The following is a 12,321-nucleotide window of genomic DNA, read 5'->3' on the forward strand; positions in this document are numbered from 1 at the left end:
TGCCATAAGTCCCGAGTGGTGGCGTCTATTGGAAACATCTTTCTAAATATTGGAGGGGGTGAGAACGGCACACCGGGTCTATCCCACTCCTTAGTAACAATTTCAGTTAGTCTCTTAGGTATAGGAAAAACGTCAGTACTCGCCGGTACCGCAAAGTATTTATCCAACCTACACAGTTTCTCTGGTATTGCAACGGTGTTACAATCGTTGAGAGCTGCTAAGACCTCCCCTAGTAATACACGGAGGTTCTCCAATTTAAATTTAAAATTTGAAATATCTGAGTCCAATCTGTTTGGATCAGAACCGTCACCCACAGAATGAAGCTCTCCGTCCTCATGCTCTGCGAGCTGTGACGCAGTATCAGACATGGCCCTAGCATTGTCAGCGCACTCTGTTCTCACCCCAGAGTGATCACGCTTGCCTCTTAGTTCTGGTAATTTAGACAAAACTTCAGTCATAACAGTAGCCATATCTTGTAATGTTATCTGTAATGGCCGCCCAGATGTACTAGGCGCCAAAATATCACGCACCTCCCGGGCGGGAGATGCAGGTACTGCCGCGTGAGGCGAGTTAGTCGGCATAACTCTCCCCTCGCTGTTTGGTGAAATTTGTTCACATTGTACAGATTGACTTTTATTTAAAGTAGCATCAATACAGTTAGTACATAAATTTCTATTGGGCTCCACCTTGGCATTGGAACAAATGACACAGATATCTTCCTCTGAGTCAGACATGTTTAACACACTAGCAAAAAACTTACAACTTGGTTATAATCTTTTTTAGCAAAAAATGTACTGTGCCTCAAAGAGGTACTAACGATTAAATGACAGTTGAAATAATGAACTGAAAAACAGTTATAGCATCAAACTTTAAAATAACTAAACTTTTAGCAAAGGTTTGTTCCCATTAGTAAAATAACAATAATTAAATTTGACATAAAAAATACAAAGCAACGTTTTTATTCACAGTCACTATAAGAATTCTCACAGCTCTGCTGAGAGAATTTACCTCCCTTCAAAGAAGTTTGAAGACCCCTGAGATCTATCAGAGATGAACCGGATCATGCAGGAAAAATAAAAGTAACTGACTGGTATTTTTTGATGCGTAGCAAAGAGCGCCAAAAACGGCCCCTCCCTCTCCCACACAGCAGTGAAGAGAAACGAAACTGTCACAATTAAAGCAAAAAAACTGCCAAGTGGAAAATAATGCCCAAATATTTATTCACACAGTACCTCAGCAATGTAAACGATTCTACATTCCAGCAAAAACGTTTAACATGATAAATAGTTATTAAAAAGGATTAGTGACCTTTAACAGAGTAGTTCCGGTGAAATACCATCCCCAGAATACTGAAGTGTATACATACATGTCATTTTAACGGTATGGCAGGATTTTCTCATCAATTCCATTCAGAAAATAAAAACTGCTACATACCTCAATGCAGATTCATCTGCCCGCTGTCCCCTGATCTGAAGCCTTTACCTCCCTCAGATGGCCGAGAACAGCAATATGATCTTAACTACTCCGGTTAAAATCATAGTAAAAAACTCTGACAGATTCTTCCTCAAACTCTGCCAGAGAAGTAATAACACGCTCCGGTGCTATTTTAAAATAACAAACTTTTGATTGAAGTCATAAAAACTAAGTATAATCACCATAGTCCTCTCACACATCCTATCTAGTCGTTGGGTGCAAGAGAATGACTGGGACTGACGTAGAGGGGAGGAGCTATATGCAGCTCTGCTGGGTGAATCCTCTTGCATTTCCTGTTGGGGAGGAGTTATATCCCAGAAGTAATGATGACCCGTGGACTGATCACACATAACAGAAGAAAAGACTAATTTATTACAATTTTAATTAAAGGTAGGTCACCGGTGCTAAAACTTCAACAAATCTTGACCAATATGCAGTAAAACTTATTGGTCGTAAATTTAATATTACTCTGTATCCAACCCGTCTATTTGTATGGGTAAGAGAAACAAATATCCTAATTGATGGATGGTGTTAATATGTCTAATTGTGCTGCATGTGATTAATACAGTGAACCCTTAACACTGTTAGAAATTGTAATAGGAAAGAGGAAATCAATACGTGTAAATCTGCACACAGATAAAATCTTTACATATGGTGTATATCAACATATATCCAATTGTAAGAGTATATACCACTAGTATCTAACTTTAAAAAATATATAAATTCTTAATAGTCCAGTGTTGGATTAGGATGAGAAATAAATGGTGATCTTCTTACCAGATATTACCCCAATCATATAAGGTAATAGTATGCACTCAAAAGAAAATAGGGACACTTCTCCGGAACCCGCCACCATTTCATTATTTACTGAGGACTCGATAAGAGGAGAGCTGATTAGTGCTTGTCGACTGCCCCACTGGCTACCATTTTGTATTACTACCTTCTACCTCAACCATACTGTTGGAGGATACAAAGATACAAAGCCACAGGGAATAAAAGCTGGAAGTTTCTACCAAAGAGTTTGGAGTATCCCTTAAACAGCAGCCTGGTTTAAGAATAGACCTAGGATTAAAATCCACCGAATCACAGGCCAAGGGAGCAGCACAGGGAGAATACAGGAGAAGTGTCCCTATTTTCTTTTGAGTGCATACATTACCTCATATGATTGGGGGAATATGTGGTAAGAAGATCACCATTTATTTCTCATCCTAATCCAACACTGGACTATTAAGAATTTATATATTTTTTAAAGTTAGATACTAGTGGTATATACTCTTACAATTTTATATACTGTATGCTGATATACACCATATGTAAAGATTTTATCTGTGCGCGGATTTACACATATTGATTATCTCCTTCCTATAATAATGTATTAAAAACATAATTTATGCCTACCTGATAAATTTATTTCTCTTGTAGTGTATCCAGTCCACGGATCATCCATTACTTGTGGGATATTCACCTTCCCAACAGGAAGTTGCAAGTGGATCACCCACAGCAGAGCTGCTATATAGCTCCTCCCCTCACTGCCATATCCAGTCATTCGACCGAAACAAGCCGAGAAAGGAGAAACCATAGGGTGCAGTGGTGACTGTAGTTTAATTAAAATTTAGACCTGCTTTAAAAGGACAGGGCGGGCCGTGGACTGGATACACTACAAGAGAAATAAATTTATCAGGTAAGCATAAATTATGTTTTCTTTTGTTAAGTGTATCCAGTCCACGGATCATCCATTACTTGTGGGATACCAATACCAAAGCTAAAGTACACGGATGATGGGAGGGACAAGGCAGGAACTTAAACGAAAGGAACCACTGCCTGTAGAACCTTTCTCCCAAAAACAGCCTCCGAAGAAGCAAAAGTATCAAATTTGTAAAATTTTGAAAAGGTGTGAAGCGAAGACCAAGTCGCAGCCTTGCAAATCTGTTCAACAGAGGCCTCATTTTTAAAGGCCCAGGTGGAAGCAACAGCTCTAGTAGAATGAGCTGTAATCCTTTCAGGGGGCTGCTGTCCAGCAGTCTCATAGGCTAAGCGTATTATGCTCCAAAGCCAAAAGGAGAGAGAGGTTGCCGAAGCTTTTTGACCTCTCCTCTGTCCAGAGTAAACGACAAACAGGGCAGATGTTTGACGAAAATCTTTAGTAGCCTGTAAGTAAAACTTTAAGGCACAGACTACGTCCAGATTATGCAAAAGACGTTCCTTCTTTGAAGAAGGATTAGGACACAATGATGGAACAACAATCTCTTGATTGATATTCCTGTTAGAAACCACCTTAGGTAAAAACCCAGGTTTGGTACGCAGAACTACCTTGTCTGAATGAAAAATCAGATAAGGAGAATCACATTGTAAGGCAGATAACTCAGAGACTCTTCAAGCCGATGAAATAGCCATCAAAAACAGAACTTTCCAAGATAAAAGTTTAATATCAATGGAATGAAGGGGTTCAAACGGAACTCCCTGAAGAACTTTAAGAACCAAGTTTAAGCTCCACGGGGGAGCAACAGTTTTAAACACAGGCTTAATCCTAACCAAAGCCTGACAAAATGCCTGGACGTCTGGAACCTCTGCCAGACGCTTGTGCAAAAGAATAGACAGAGCAGAGATCTGTCCCTTTAAAGAACTAGCTGATAAGCCTTTGTCCAAACCCTCTTGGAGAAAGGACAATATCCTAGGAATCCTAACCTTACTCCATGAGTAACTCTTGGATTCACACCAATAAAGATATTTACGCCATATCTTATGGTAGATTTTCCTGGTGACAGGCTTTTGTGCCTGTATTAAGGTATCAATGACTGACTCGGAGAAGCCACGCCTTGATAGAATCAAGCGTTCAATCTCCATGCAGTCAGTCTCAGAGAAATTAGATTTGGATAATTGAAAGGACCTTGTATTAGAAGGTCCTGTCTCAGAGGCAGAGTCCATGGTGGAAGAGATGACATGTCCACTAGGTCTGCATACCAGGTCCTGCGTGGCCACGCAGGCGCTATCAGAATCACTGATGCTCTCTCCTGTTTGATTTTGGCAATCAGTCGAGGGAGCAGAGGAAACGGTGGAAACACATAAGCCAGGTTGAAGAACCAAGGAGCTGCTAGAGCATCTATCAGCGTCGCTTCCGGGTCCCTGGACCTGGATCCGTAACAAGGAAGCTTGGCGTTCTGGCGAGACGCCATGAGATCCAGTTCTGGTTTGCCCCAACGATGGACCAGTCGAGCAAACACCTCCGGATGGAGTTCCCACTCCCCCGGATGAAAAGTCTGACGACTTAGAAAATCCGCCTCCCAGTTCTCTACGCCTGGGATGTGGATCACTGACAGGTGGCAAGAGTGAGACTCTGCCCAGCGAATTATCTTTGAGACTTCTAACATCGCTAGGGAAGTCCTGGTTCCCCCTTGATGGTTGATGTAAGCCACAGTCGTGATGTTGTCCGATTGAAATCTGATGAACCTCAGGGTTGCTAACTGAGGCCAAGCTAGAAGAGCATTGAATATTGCTCTTAACTCCAGAATATTTATTGGGAGGAGTTTCTCCTCCTGAGTCCACGATCCCTGAGCCTTCAGGGAGTTCCAGACTGCACCCCAACCTAGAAGGCTGGCATCTGTTGTTACAATCGTCCAATCTGGCCTGCGAAAGGACATACCCTTGGACAGATGGACCCGAGATAGCCACCAAAGAAGAGAATCTCTGGTCTCTTGATCCAGATTTAGTAGAGGGGACAAATCTGAGTAATCCCCATTCCACTGACTTAGCATGCATAATTGCAGCGGTCTGAGATGCAGGCGCGCAAATGGCACTATGTCCATTGCCGCTACCATTAAGCCGATTACTTCCATGCACTGAGCCACTGACGGGCGTGGAATGGAATGAAGGACACGGCAAGCATTTAGAAGTTTTGATAACATGGACTCCGTCAGGTAAATTTTCATCTCTACAGAATCTATAAGAGTCCCTAGGAAGGAGACTCTTGTGAGTGGGGATAGAGAACTATTTTCCACGTTCACTTTCACCCATGTGACCTCAGAAATGCCAGAACTATCTCTGTATGAGAATTGGCAATTTGAAAGCTTGACGCCTGTATCAGGATGTCGTCTAGATAAGGAGCCACCGCTATGCCTCGCGGTCTTAGAACCGCCAGAAGTGAGCCCAGAACCTTTGTAAAAATTCTCGAGGCTGTGGCCAACCCGAAGGGAAGAGCTACAAATTGGTAATGCCTGTCTAGATGATCTTTGTGAATCGGTATGTGAAGGTAGACATCCTTTAAGTCCACTGTGGTCATGTACTGACCCTCTTGGATCATGGGTAGGATGGTCCGAATAGTTTCCATTTTGAATGATGGAACTCTAAGGAATTTGTTTAAGATCTTTAGATCCAAAATTGGTGTGAAGGGTCCCTCTTTCTTGGGAACCACAAACAGATTTGAATAAAACCCCTGTCCTTGTTCCGTCCGCGGAACTGGATGGATCACTCCCATTACTAGGAGGTCTTGCACACAGCTTAGGAATGCCTCTTTCTTTATCTGGTTTGCTGATAACCTTGAAAGATGAAATCTCCCTTGTGGAGGAGAAGCTTTGAAGTCCAGAAGATATCCCTGAGATATGATCTCCAACGCCCAGGGATCCTGAACATCTCTTGCCCACGCCTGGGTGAAGAGAGAAAGTCTGCCCCCCACTAGATCCGTTTCCGGATAGGGGGCCATTCCTTCATGCTGTCTTGGGGGCAGCAGCAGGCTTTCTGGCCTGCTTGCCCTTGTTCCAGGACTGGTTAGGTTTCCAGGCCGGTCTGGAATGAGCAACAGTTCCCTCTTGTTTTGAAGCGGAGGAAGTTGATGCTGCTCCTGCCTTGAAATTTCGAAAGGCACGAAAATTAGACTGTTTGACCTTTGATTTGGCCCTGTCCTGAAGAAGGGTATGACCCTTGCCTCCAGTAATGTCAGCAATAATTTCCTTCAAGCCAGGCCCGAATAAGGTCTGCCCCTTGAAAGGAATGTTGAGTAATTTAGACTTTGAAGTCACTTCAGCTGACCAGGATTTAAGCCATAGCGCCCTACGTGCCTGGATGGCGAATCCGGAATTCTTAGCCGTTAGTTTAGTCAAATGAACAATGGCATCAGAAACAAATGAGTTAGCTAGCTTAAGCGTTCTAAGCTTGTCAATAATTTCATTCAATGGAGCTGTATGGATGGCCTCTTCCAGGGCCTCAAACCAGAATGCCGCAGCAGTGACAGGCGCAATGCATGCAAGGGGCTGTAAAATAAAACCTTGTTGAATAAACATTTTCTTAAGGTAACCCTCCAATTTTTTATCCATTGGATCTGAAAAAGCACAACTGTCCTCAACCGGGATAGTGGTACGCTTTGCTAAAGTAGAAACTGCTCCCTCCACCTTAGGGACCGTCTGCCATAAGTCCCGTGTAGTGGCGTCTATTGGAAACATTTTTCTAAATATAGGAGGTGGGGAAAAGGGCACACCGGGTCTATCCCACTCCTTGCTAATAATTTCTGTAAGCCTTTTAGGTATAGGAAAAACATCAGTACACACCGGCACCGCATAGTATTTATCCAGCCTACACAATTTCTCTGGAACTGCAACTGTGTTACAGTCATTCAGAGCAGCTAATACCTCCCCAAGCAATACACGGAGGTTCTCAAGATTAAATTTAAAATTAGAAATCTCTGAATCAGGTTTCCCCGAGTCAGAGATGTCACCCACAGACTGAAGCTCTCCATCCTCATGTTCTGCATACTGTGACGCAGTATCAGACATGGCTCTTACAGCATTTGCGCGCTCTGTATCTCTCCTAACCCCAGAGCTATCGCGCTTGCCTCTTAATTCAGGCAATCTGACAGGGTATTATTCATGATTGCAGCCATGTCCTGCAAGGTAATCGCTATGGGCGTCCCTGATGTAATTGGCGCCATACTAGCGTGCGTCCCCTGAGCGGGAGGCGAAGGGTCTGACACGTGGGGAGAGTTAGTCGGCATAACTTCCCCCTCAACAGAACCCTCTGGTGATTATTTCTTTTATAGATAAAGACTGATCTTTACTGTTTTAAGGTGAAATCAATACATTTAGTACACATTCTCCTATGGGGCTCCACCATGGCTTTCAAACATAATGAACAAGTAGGTTCCTCTGTGTCAGACATGTTTAAACAGACTAGCAATGAGACTAGCAAGCTTGGAAAACACTTTAAAACAAGTTTACAAGCAATATAAAAAACGTTACTGCACCTTTAAGAAACACAAATTTTGTTCAAATTTGAAATAACAGTGAAAAAAGGCAGTTACACTAACAAAATTTTTACAGTGTATGTAATAAGTTAGCAGAGCATTGCACCCACTTACAAATGGATGATTAACCCCTTAATACCAAAAACGGAATAATAAATGACAAAAACATTTTTCAAACAGTCACAACAACTGCCACAGCTCTACTGTGGCTTTTTACCTCCCTCAATACGACTTTTGAAGCCTTTTGAGCCCTTCAGAGATGTCCTGGATCATGCAGGAAGAAGCTGGATGTCTGTGTCTGTAATTTTTGCTGGGCAAAAAAGCGCTAAAATAGGCCCCTCCCACTCATATTACAACAGTGGAAAGCCTCAGGGAACTGTTTCTAGGCAAAATTCAAGCCAGCCATGTGGAAAAAACTAGGCCCCAATAAGTTTTATCACCAAACATATATAAAAAACGATTAAACATGCCAGCAAACGTTTTAAATTACACTTTTATAAGAGTATGTATCTCTATTAATAAGCCTGATACCAGTCGCTATCACTGCATTTAAGGCTTTACTTACATTACTTCGGTATCAGCAGCATTTTCTAGCAAATTCCATCCCTAGAAAAATATTAACTGCACATACCTTATTGCAGGAAAACCTGCACGCCATTCCCCCTCTGAAGTTACCTCACTCCTCAGAATATGTGAGAACAGCAATGGATCTTAGTTACTTCTGCTAAGATCATAGAAAACGCAGGCAGATTCTTCTTCTAAATACTGCCTGAGATAAACAGTACACTCCGGTACCATTTAAAAATAACAAACTTTCGATTGAAGAAATAAACTAAGTATAAAACACCACACTCCTCTTACGACCTCCATCTTTGTTGAGAGTTGCAAGAGAATGACTGGATATGGCAGTGAGGGGATGAGCTATATAGCAGCTCTGCTGTGGGTGATCCTCTTGCAACTTCCTGTTGGGAAGGAGAATATCCCACAAGTAATGGATGATCCGTGGACTGGATACACTTAACAAGAGAAATGGTAACATTAATGTGTTGGAAAATCACTTAGAATAACTGCATATTGACAAATCTACCATATGCATATGCATATCTAGAAATGTTTATTATAGGGTCATCACAAGAAAGGACAACAGTCACTTTAATTGGATTTACATCTTTAGCACAGTTTACAATGATCGCTGGAGTGCACCTAGGGTTGACACCTCGGCCATGTTTTTATAGATACGTATGAATGATACATGCTGCAAGAACAGGAATAGTTATCTCCAGCCTCAATATACGTGTACTGTCCTAGGGTGCAATGCATGTTACCATATATACACCCTGAAACATGGATATCTCGGAACTGTCATGGGAAACAGGGATGAGGTGACAATCATCAGTGCAACCTATTGTCTTATGTACAACATAAAGAGGGTTGTGCTTTCAATGGTTAACTATAGCATTGCTCATGGACATCTTTTAATCTATAATTCTTGCACTGATACATTTAACATGCAGTTAAAAGTACACAGCGCGTTCACAATATTGCAAACATCAAATTCATGTGCGCACACAAAAGTCAATCACTGTCGGACATTGGGGACATGCTTTGTAGTTTCAACTGTAATGTGGAAAAAAAAGAAAGAAAACAAAAAAAAAGTGGATTGCAATTATTGAGATAAATCAAACTAAATGCACTCATACTAAAGGGGACAAACTCAGTTCAATCTTGGGGACTATTTTGTGCAATGTAAACACGGCTACTGAAGCTAGTACACTGAGCAAACAATAATGTTGGAGACTACTACATAAACGTGTGCGCATATTATGATTACGTGTTAAACATGTGGAGGGATTATATACGGCCAGATCACGAGTTTTTGTCGGTAAGGCTTGCAGGGCTAACGCTCCTTTTTTTCTTACCGCTCCCTTAAGCCAACGCTGGTATTACGAGTTTTCTTTAAGCCGGTGTTAGCCTCAGAAAAGTGAGCGTTGAGCAAAATTTATCTCCACATCTTACCTCGATACCAGCGTTGCTTACGGTAGCGGTAAGCAGGTAAAACGTGCTCGTGCACGATTTCCCCATAGGAAACAATGGGGCTGAGCTGGGTGAAAAAAACCCTAACACCTGCAAAAAAGCAGCGTTCAGCTCCTAACGCAGCCCCATTGTTTCCTATGGGGAAATAAAAGTTATGTCTGCACCTAACACCCTAACATGAACCCCGAGTCTAAACACCCCTAATCTTAAACTTATTAACCCCTAATCTGCCACCCCCGACATTGTCGCCACCTGCATAATATTATTAACCCCTAATCTGCCGCTCCGGACTCCGCCGCCACCTACATTATACTAATGAACCCCTAATCTGCTGCCCCTAACATCGCCGAACCCTACATTATATTTATTAACCCCTAATCTGCCCCCCAACGTCGCCGCAACTATATTAAATTTATTAACCCCTAATCTGCTGCCGCCAACGTCGCCGCAACTATAATAAAGTTATTAACCCCTAAACCAAAGTCTAACCCTAACACCCCATAACTTAAATATAATTTAAATTAAACGAAAATTAATTTAACATAATTAAATGAATTAATCCTATTTAAAACTAAATACTTAACGATAAAATAAACCATAAGCTACCTACAATATAACTAATAGTTACATTGTAGCTATCTTAGAATTTATATTTATTTTACAGGCAACTTTGTATTTATTTTAACTAGGTAGAATAGTTATTAAATTTTAATAACTACCTAGCTAAAATAAGTACAAAATTACCTGTAAAATAAACCCTAACAATTACACCTAACAATACACTATCATTAAACTAATTACCTAAACTACCTACAATTAATTACAATTAAATTAAATAAACTAAATTACGAAAAAAACAAACACTAAATTACAGAAAATAAAAAAAGAATTACAAGAATTTTAAACTAATTACACCTAATCTAATCCCCCTAATAAAATAAAAAAGCCCCCCAAAATAATAAAATTTCCCTACTCTATACTAAATTACAAATAGCTCTTAAAAGGGCCTTTTGCGGGGCATTGCCCCAAAGTAATCAGCTTTTTTACCTGTAAAATAAAAATACAATACCCCTCCCAACATTACAACCCACCACCCACACAGCCCCTACTCTAAAACCCACCCAATCCCCCCTTAAAAAAACTAACACTAATCCCCTGAAGATCACCCTACCTTGAGCCGTCTTCGACCAGCCGGGCACAAGTGGTCCTCCAGAGGGTCCGAAGTCTTCATCCGATCGGTGCAGAAGAGGTCCTCCAGACAGCAGAAGGCTTCATCCAGGCTGCATCTTCTATCTTCATCCTTCCGGAGCGGGTCCATCTTCAATCCAGCTGACGCGGAGCATCCTCTTCAAACGAAGTCCTAACGAAGAATGAAGGTTCCTTTAAATGACGTCATCCAAGATGGCGTCCCTTGAATTCCGATTGGCTGATAGAATCCTATCAGCCAATCGGAATTAAGGTAGGAAAAATCCTATTGGCTGATGCTATCAGCCAATAGTATTGACCTTGCATTCTATTGGCTGATTGGAACAGCCAATAGAATGCAAGGTCAATCCTATTGGCTGATTGGATCGGCCAATCGGATTGAACTTCAATCCGATTGGCAGATTACATCAGCCAATAGGATTTTTCCTACCTTAATTCCGATTGGCTGATAGGATTCTATCAGCCAATCGGAATTCAAGGGATGCCATCTTGGATGATGTCATTTAAAGGGACAGTCAACACCAGAATTTTTGTTGTTTAAAATGAAAGATAATCCCTTTATTACCCATTCCCCAGTTTTGCATATCCTGCACAGTTATAATAATACACGTTTTACCTCTGTAATTATCTTGTATCTAATCCTCTGCTGACTGCCCCCTTATTTCAGTTCTTTTGACAGACATGAAGTTTAGCCAATCAGTGACCACTCCTAGGTCACTTTACGTGCATGAGCTCAATGTTATCTATATGAAACATGTGAACTAATGCCCTCTAGTGGTCAAAATGTATTCAGATTAAAGGCAGTCTTCAAGGTCTAAGAAATTAGCATATGAACCTCCTAGGTTTAGCTTTCAACTAAGAGAACAAAGCAAAATTGGTGATAGAAGTAAATTTGGAAGTTGTTTAAAATTGCATGCCCTATTTAAATCATGAAAGTTTTTTTGGACTTGACTGTCCCTTTAAAGGAACCTTCATCCTTCGTTAGGACTTCGTTTGAAGAGGATGCTCCGCGTCGGCTGGATTGAAGATGGACCCGCTCCGCTCCGGAAGGATGAAGATAGAAGATGGGTGGGTTTTAGAGTAGGGGTGTGTGGGTGGTGGGTTTTAATGTTGGGGGGTATTGTATTTTTATTTTACAGGTAAAAGAGCTGATTACTTTGGGGCAATGCCACGCAAAAGGCCCTTTTAAGGGATTTTTGTAATTTAGTATAGGGTAGGGAAATTTTATTATTTTGGGGGGCTTTTTTATTTTATTAGGGGAATTAGATTAGGTGTAATTAGTTTAAAATTCTTGTAATTATTTTTTTATTTTCTGTAATTTAGTGGGGGGGTTTTCCGTAATTTAGTTTATTTAATTTAATTGTAATTAATTGTAGGTA

The sequence above is a fragment of the Bombina bombina genome, chromosome 6, assembly GCF_027579735.1.
Source record: "Bombina bombina isolate aBomBom1 chromosome 6, aBomBom1.pri, whole genome shotgun sequence".
In the NCBI taxonomy this organism is placed as follows: Eukaryota; Metazoa; Chordata; class Amphibia; order Anura; family Bombinatoridae; genus Bombina; species Bombina bombina.